Source organism: Condylura cristata, unplaced genomic scaffold (assembly GCF_000260355.1).
Source record: "Condylura cristata isolate star-nosed mole 26May11 unplaced genomic scaffold, ConCri1.0 scaffold00046, whole genome shotgun sequence".
Lineage (NCBI taxonomy): Eukaryota > Metazoa > Chordata > Mammalia > Eulipotyphla > Talpidae > Condylura > Condylura cristata.
The window spans coordinates 497,981-506,335 of record NW_004567147.1 but is presented as its reverse complement, the minus strand read 5'-3'; positions in this window follow the sequence as shown (position 1 = coordinate 506,335).

Sequence of the window (8,355 nt, the reverse complement as noted above, 5' to 3'; positions counted from 1 at the left end):
TTACAATACAAAACACATCAAAGCAAAAACAAAGAGATAATTACAAACCAGAGAGATACTACAGGGGAGGGGGACAGAGAGGGATCAGAAGGAGGGAGGAATGTGGGAAGGCTATGGTGATGATAAGTGGGTGAAGTGGGGGAGGAGGGAAGCAAACATTGTTTTAAAATGAACAATAATATAAATAGATATATAAAATAATTTTTTAACGTTAAAATAAAAAAGATATCTGTATACACAGTGGGATACTACACAGCCATAAAAAATGAATTCTTTCCATTTGTGTCAATGTAGATGGCACTGGATAGTATGCTAAGTGGAATGTCAGAAGGAAAAAGACAAATACCAGATGATATCACTAATACATAGAATGTAGGGGGTGGTAAAACAAAAGATTGTAACTAAACTAAAACAAAACCTGGACAAGAGTGCAGAATTGAGGCTATGGGAGGTAGATGGAAAGTGTAGATAAAGGAAAGGGAGGAGGGAACACAATGCTTAGGTCTGTTGCTGGTGTGGGTAGTGTGGCTACATCAGAGGAGATGTGACCTGTTTTCCTAAGTCATACACAGTATTGTAAACCAGTGTTGCCTCAATAAATAACAAAATGAAGGAAGAGTAATGACTGTAGGAGCAGTTATTGTGCTCTTTATGTATTAAATACTAAAATATGTACAGCGATGCAACCTCTACATTCAAAGAATGAACTTAAATTCACAAATACATGTTTATTCCACCTCATAATACACAATTAAGAAAACTACTATTCTTTAGAGAGAGATCTGTAAATCCTCTGATAGCATTATGTTTTCACCTTTATGACTCCTTGCTCTGGCCAGCCTTATGAAATCACTCTTATCCCTCACATTGCTATTGTGGTTTTGATATCCATTCCTCATTAACTGCATCAGAGACAATCATTGCCAAGAGACAGGACCTAGGGCTCTATATGCCTTGGTTCCTGAGTGAATGAATCATCTTCATGTTGGTTCTTTCCTTGCAATATAGAAAGACCCAGAGTGAACCACAGCAAGACAACTGGCTCTTCTCATGTGATCCATGACCCAAGAAGCTGGCTATTGCTGCCTTCCACTCCACAGTCCCATGTACTTCTTCCCAGCCAGTTCTCTCTGACAGATCTCTGCCTTACTCTGCCACAGCCACACAATACTTGAGGATTTGTGAGCCAACTAGATATCTCTTCTTCTGGATATCTGGACCCAATTATATCTCTTTGCTTCTTTTGATAATATGAATGACCTGCTTTTGACACCATGACAGTCAGCCTCTGTGCTGCTGCCTGCAGCCTCTGGACTGTCCCCTGTTAATGACTCGTTACAGTTGTGTGTTGATGGTGGGAGAGTACGGGGAGTGGCTCAGGCCAACTCTTTCCCTCCAACCTTGTTGCTAACCTGGTTATTCTATGTTAATCTAGAGATTCCACACTTTTTCTGTGATTTTTGCCCATTCATAGAGCTTTGAATCCCACTTCATGAGGAACAGTTGTTAGTTTTGACTTGTTTTTTGGGGAATCTGTCCTCTCTTCTGTACCCTAAGTTCTTATACCCATACTTCCATGATGTGGCTCAGGGTAAGAGCGCCCTGGATTCATTCAGCTCCCATCTCTCCATGGTCATTCTGTTCCTCAATACATGTCTTCCCACATACCTGAAAACTTTCTCAATTTCTCACTCTTCGAGGCAGCTGGTTGTTGTATTATATATACCCACTCTCAACCCTTTCATTCATTGTCTACAATGTAAAGATATGAAGAGTTCCCTAAAGTGAGTTCTGGTCATGGAGAGAGTTCTTGGGATTAGGAATAACATATAAACACATTTACGAAGTGAATCACTTCACACCAAGATTTCCAGAGAACATTAGAAAATCTATTGGAAAGAACACAGAAAATGAAATAAGGAGACATAGGTCCTTCTCCAGGTGGGTGTATATCTAAACTGGTTTGGATATAACAATTATATATACTGTATATGATGTCAAAGTAAATACACACACACATACACACACAATGTGCTAATTGCTAATCATACACTCTGCTGCATTTTTGAGAAATATATATGATATATATATCTCAAATAACATATATATATGATATATATATGACATACATATATTTCAAAAATACAACAGTATATGATTAGCAATTTTCAAATTTACCTTCTAGTAGTAATAATAAAATTGTTGGGTACTCCCTGGTGGTACAACAGGTTAAAGCGCCATGAAGCTATCCCCAGCCACTGCAGCATAAGTTCGATCCCTAGCCATGGAGCTGACCCACATGGTGCAGCAGACTTCTCCTGCTTGTTGCTCCCCTCAGCAGTGTGTTTCAATAGATCTACCTGTTCTGCTTTCTACTCTGTCTCTGGTGAATCCTCTCATGCCCTACACCTCTGGTTTATAACCCAGTTCTGTGTGCATAAATAAATAAATCTTTTTTAAAAAATAAAATATAGTAGTTAAAATTTCATCATCTACTACTATTAATGCCATTTTTATTACCATTGCTATTTCTATCAGTGGCTTGATAATAAAGGTTCTCATCATCATTGTTATTATAGCCAATATCACCTTTATCACCATGAGAATCACCAGTTAAATTACTGTTTGATATAACCCTCATTAACACCACCAGGACCATTAGCATAAAAGCATTTAATACAGCTTTTCCACTTTTGAGTCCTCATTTTTTCTAGAATGTTTTATATACTTGTGCATGTTTCAGAATTTCTGGGAAAATTCTGATAACTATGACTGAGAATTGGGAGATAGTTAAAAGGAGTGTTTTTAAGAGTCTTTTATAATAGAACAATATATTATTTTCCAGGCTTTAATTATTTTATTTTTCAAAAATAAAATGGGATGTGAATCATTCAAGGAATGAATTCTTCCAGACATATATTACCACAGGGTAATGAAGAGTAATGTTGCTGTGATTATGAAGACAATTCACTCTCATTAGTTCAGTCAACATGATATGTTATGGTAAATCAGTGACTAAAATGTTTACTTAAATAATTCATGCTATTACTCATTTTATGGTCCGATTAAATACCTGATGATTAATTCTATCAAGAGAATAGATTGTACATGGGTTAGATAAGCACATCACACTGAGAATATCCCTGAGATTCTCACACTGGGTTCCCTGTTCAGCAACTGCAACTAACCTATGCACAGATCAGAATTTCTTCCTGAATCATCAAGAAGTTAGTACTTCCTTTCCAATTCTATTCTAAAGACTTCTTATGCTGTAGCATGTGTTCAGGCAATTATTTTCAAGTGATTGTTTATTAGAAAATACAACTTGTTATCTTTTCTGGCTCTTATAAGCATTTTCTCCAGTTCTCTGGAAAAACTGGAATCTGGTGAATAGATTTTTCCTGATTTCCATTCTTCAGTAGGATCTCAGGTGCAGCTGACAAGAGAATCCAGCCTCTATGTGCTATAAAGCTGCAACAGAGGTCAAAAGTCAATGAGGGAGGGCCCTCCCTGATAGCACAACAGGTTAAAGCACAGCACTATGAAACTAGCTGCAGATGCTTCAACATGAGTTCCATTCCCAGCCAAGGAGGTGACCCACCTGTCATGGCAGACCTCTCCTGTCTTGCCCACTGCTCTCCTCAGCAGAGTACTTCATCAATCTGCCTATTCTACTCCCCACTATCTCTGGTGAATCCTCACATGCTCCTAAACATCTGGTCTTTAGCCAAGTTCTGTATGCATAAATAATAATTTTTTTATAAAGTCCAAATTAAAAAAAAGTCAGTAAGAGTTCAGGAATCCAGTAATGGTAATATAGTCCAGGGCATCAGTAGCAGATGAAGGTATAATATCAAGTTTATTTAGTGCCTCATAGAGGAAAAGTTTCCTGAAGACAGGAAGCCAAGCTAAAACTTAACCAGTTTGGGAAAAAATAATAAACATGAGAGAAAACACATGGGTAAAGGGATTATTTTCCCCATAAGAATAAACTTCTTAGAAGAAATGCAGTAACTATTCCTGGAAGAGAATTGTTATAAAATCAGATGATTAACTGGTAATAAGAAAGTTTCTAGGAAACTTTATAGGAAAAGGAACTTTCTTTTTTAAATATATATTACATCTTGCTATTTTGAGCAGCATTTTTAAGGAAAAAAGGATCCACAGTTCTGACCTGAGGTTTTGCAACAAAGATTACTTAACTCTTCTTATACAGATTCACCATCAACACCAAGACAATTCTCCATACCCTCATTTTTTATCATCATTTTATAACATTTAATTCATTTCTGTTGAAGCACTAAAGACGTTGACCAGCCTTTACCCATGAAAAACTTAGATTCAGATGTATAAACTTAGATAAGTTTTGGAAATGATGGAGTAACCAGTACTAGCCTATCCTACCCTCATAAATAACCATAGAGAAGGGAATAATAGATGGGTGAATTGTTCAGGAAATAGAAAACAATAAAATCAGGCCATGATCCCTGAAAGTAGAAAGCTCACAAAGTAAGCCACAGAAACACATTGGGATGATTTTCTGATCATGGCCCAGAGAAATGAAGCAAAAACGGAGAACCACTGTGTTGCAGGTCACTGACAGAACATGACCATGACCTCCTCGTGATCCTTGATAAGCCTGGGCAATCTGAGGCATCTTAGTCCTGCCTCCTATTTTTGGATTACACATTGTGTTCACCACTCCCATACTAGGAGATGTTTCAGGTATGCCACCTTGAGAGAGTGATGCATTGTAGAAACCATCAAGCTGTGTATGTGACTGAACCCTGTTTAAAGTCTTCATATAAACATTTAAGATTCTGATAGACAGATGCAGAAACCTATTCATCTTACAAACACCCCAGGCAATCCTTATATGTAAGTTCCCTTGCTTATTAAAGTCACCACCTACCACTGTGAAGTAGTCTTCCTCTCTTTGATCTCTCCTTGTTTTCTGTTTTTAGGGGCCAACTTCAAGTTTCACCCAAAGAATTTCTGAGGTTTTGAATAAACACAAAAGCACTTCCACTGATTGGAGAAAGCAGCCTATGGGCATCCAAAACAATTGAACATTGTATTATGGCGCATCAAAGAGGAGAGAGATATGCATGGAGGACTGCAGGGTAAAGAGTTAAAAATCAGACCTTTAAGCTCTCCTGCCATTCACCTCCATGGCTATCACCTGTGCTCATGCCCATTTCCTGTGATTGTAGACCCCTGGGTCCAGAGAGCATGAGGTGTGTGCATGTGTAAAGGCAGATACCTGTGCCTGGGGGCAAACGATGACAGGATGGTGTCTCTGAGGAAGAGGAGGGCGCAAGTTGCTGCTTCATCTCCTTGATTCAAAGTAAAAGCCTGTACAAATCTACCAAAGCCTCCAGAATTATCTTTTCCTATGCATGAACTGATGATGGGCCCGGGATATTTGCAAAACAGGGACCCAAATGGTTGGGGGAGGGGTCTTTCAATGGCAATGGATAACCAGATTGTACATATGAAGGAAAAGACCATTTGAGACTTATCAAAGAGGATCAGCCACAGGATTAAAATATAACAGACATGAGAAGTGGAGCAGGGGTTATAGAAGAGCAGTACCAGGAGGTAATATCATGACCTCCTGGTCATATATTATGCTATTATGACCCTACTAAAGTGGGGAAATCCAATTCACACCTCATTAGCACCCTAAAATCAACTTGATGCTCTTAAACCCAAGTCTTAAGAGTAAAAACTTTAAATAAGGTATTCTCTAGACTTGGCCTAACAAAGGCTAAAGCCAAGTCCTGATTATGTCAATCAGAAAGAAAAAATTTGGAAGTTGAATTATGGCACACGAGAGAGAGATTTGCAAAAGAGCCGAGACTTTCCATAAATCCATACTTCCAAAACATAAAAGCAAGCCCACTCAATTCAAGGTAATCCTCTGTGATAGGAAATGTCTGCTAAACAAAAACCGATGTTCTTCCTCTGAAGAAAAAAAATCCAGATTATTTTATAATGACCTATATTCAGTCAAAAAAAATACTAATCTTAGAAAGATGGGCAATCTGATCAATACTCAAGAAAAAAGTAAGTCAATATAAACTAAGTTTGATGTGGCACAGATAGAGATATCTATGAAGATTTTATATCAGCATTTTATAAATATATTTAAAACATTAAAAGAAAATATTTTCAAAGAATTAAATCACTTTAAACATTAGTCACTTTTCATCAAAGGATGCTAAAATATTGGATGAGAAGTTGATTCAAAATGAACAACCTATGGATCAGAATGACATTACATCCATGGCTTCACAATACAAACATCACTAAAAGTGGGATTGTTTGCCTCATGATATGATGCATTAGAAATACTGGAGCAACTTAGGGATATTCTGCTAAGAAATTAACCAAGGTACAATCAAAGTCTACCTCAATGTTAGTTTTGTAGTGTTCATGTCTGACAATCAGAATAGGTCTGACATTAATCTTTTGATTGCTGAGCCATTTATTTCAAAGACATCCATTTCCAATAAACATACTGTCTCTAATACAACTAGATAAAGACCCACCCCACCCATGAAATTGCCCAAGAGTAACCTAAATAACAGATTTCCTGAATGACTTGGCTTTTTGCATCATGCACTTAATTCCTGTTGTTATGTTTTAAATTCACTAATAAAGAGTGAACCCATGAGACCCTAGGTGCACCACCCTCCTACCCCAGTAAAAATGAAACCTAGACAGAGAGAGATCCTCACTGAATCTTTCTACCCAACACCTCTCTGTGGCAGGCAATGTACCCTATGCAACTGAGTCACCAACCTTGATTTTTCAGTTCCCTGATGACTGTTGCTGAGGTGCATCTTGACTTAATGTGGTCCATAATAAGAAATACAAAAGCCATTCTAGCCACAATGCTGGCTCTTGGCTGGAGAAATGCCTATCAAATCTTGCCTCAAGGAGTGCGAGCCCATGTGAGTACCTCCAGGCATTCCTAGTCAGTTAACATCACTATGGAGAGCCTGAGAACAACACAAAATGAGCTTATATAAAATGTAAGATAGAGGGAAAACTCTAAACAAATCCATAAGGAAACAGTAAATCCTATTTAGAGTACAGAACATTCTATAGGACAAATAGATTTTTTTCAAAAAATCAATAGTATGAAGAAAAGAAGGAAAGAGACTACTATAAAACAAGGAACTAACATCAACAAGATACAGTGTATGAAACTTTGTTTACATTTTAATTTTAATAATTTTAAAATAATTGAATAAATTTGAGCATGACTTGTATATTATGCAGCATTGAAGAAATGATAATTATAACAGCTGGTATGGCATATTTTTAAAAATATCAATATCAATCAGAAAGCATTCTAAATATTTGCACGTTGAATATATACATAACACAATATCTGGAACTTGCTCCAAATTTTTCCAGAAAAAAAAAGGGAGCTGTAGTTAGTTGAAATAGGGTTGGCAAATGTTGTATTGAAGGTGGATGGCAGTTATGTGAGGTTTCTTTAAACTAATATCTCTATTTGGGGTACATATGAAATTTCCTACAATAAAAAATTAAAATAAATTCAGCTTTACTTTTTTAAAAATATGCATCTCCTCGGCCCTCCCTGGTGGCGCAGCGGGTTAAAACACAGCACTGAGAAGCTAAAGCCACTTCCGCATGAGTTCGATCCCCGCCTGCCCGGGAGGTGACCACATGGCGCGGCAGACCTCTCCTGACCCTCCCGCTGCTCCCCTCAGCAGTGTACTTCATCGATCTGCCTGTTCTGGTCCCCACTCTGTCTCTGGTGAATCCTCTCACCCTCCTCATCTCTGGCCTTTACCCCAGTTCTGTATGAATAAATGAATAAATCTTTAAAAAAAAAAAAATATGCATCTCCTCAGACCTGGTGGTTCAACTCCTAAGAATTTATTGTAGGAAAATCTGGATATAAACTATGTGTGTATGGTGAAATAATTAAATACAACTGAAAATTTCCACAATGGAAGATTATTTAAATAATTCATCTTTAGCCATACAAGAAATTCCAGGAAAATAAATTAAGTATATACTTGTTGAAATGGAAAGATGTTCAAGATATAGCATGCAGTGGAAAATCAGACCACAAGCATCCATAATCCAACTTGTTATAATGTGTTTGCAATACAAGTAGCCAATATTTCTAGGTTTGTTTTGTGTTGCTAATTTTTATATATCTATTTTTATATTAAATGCTATAGACTACTTAATAAAAAAATTAAGAAAAATCTTCAACTTAGCACTTAAATTATTTTTTTTTTTGCTTTACTGTCCTTTTCTATAGTAACTATAAATTGTTTCACAGGGGTATGCATCAGAATACAACAA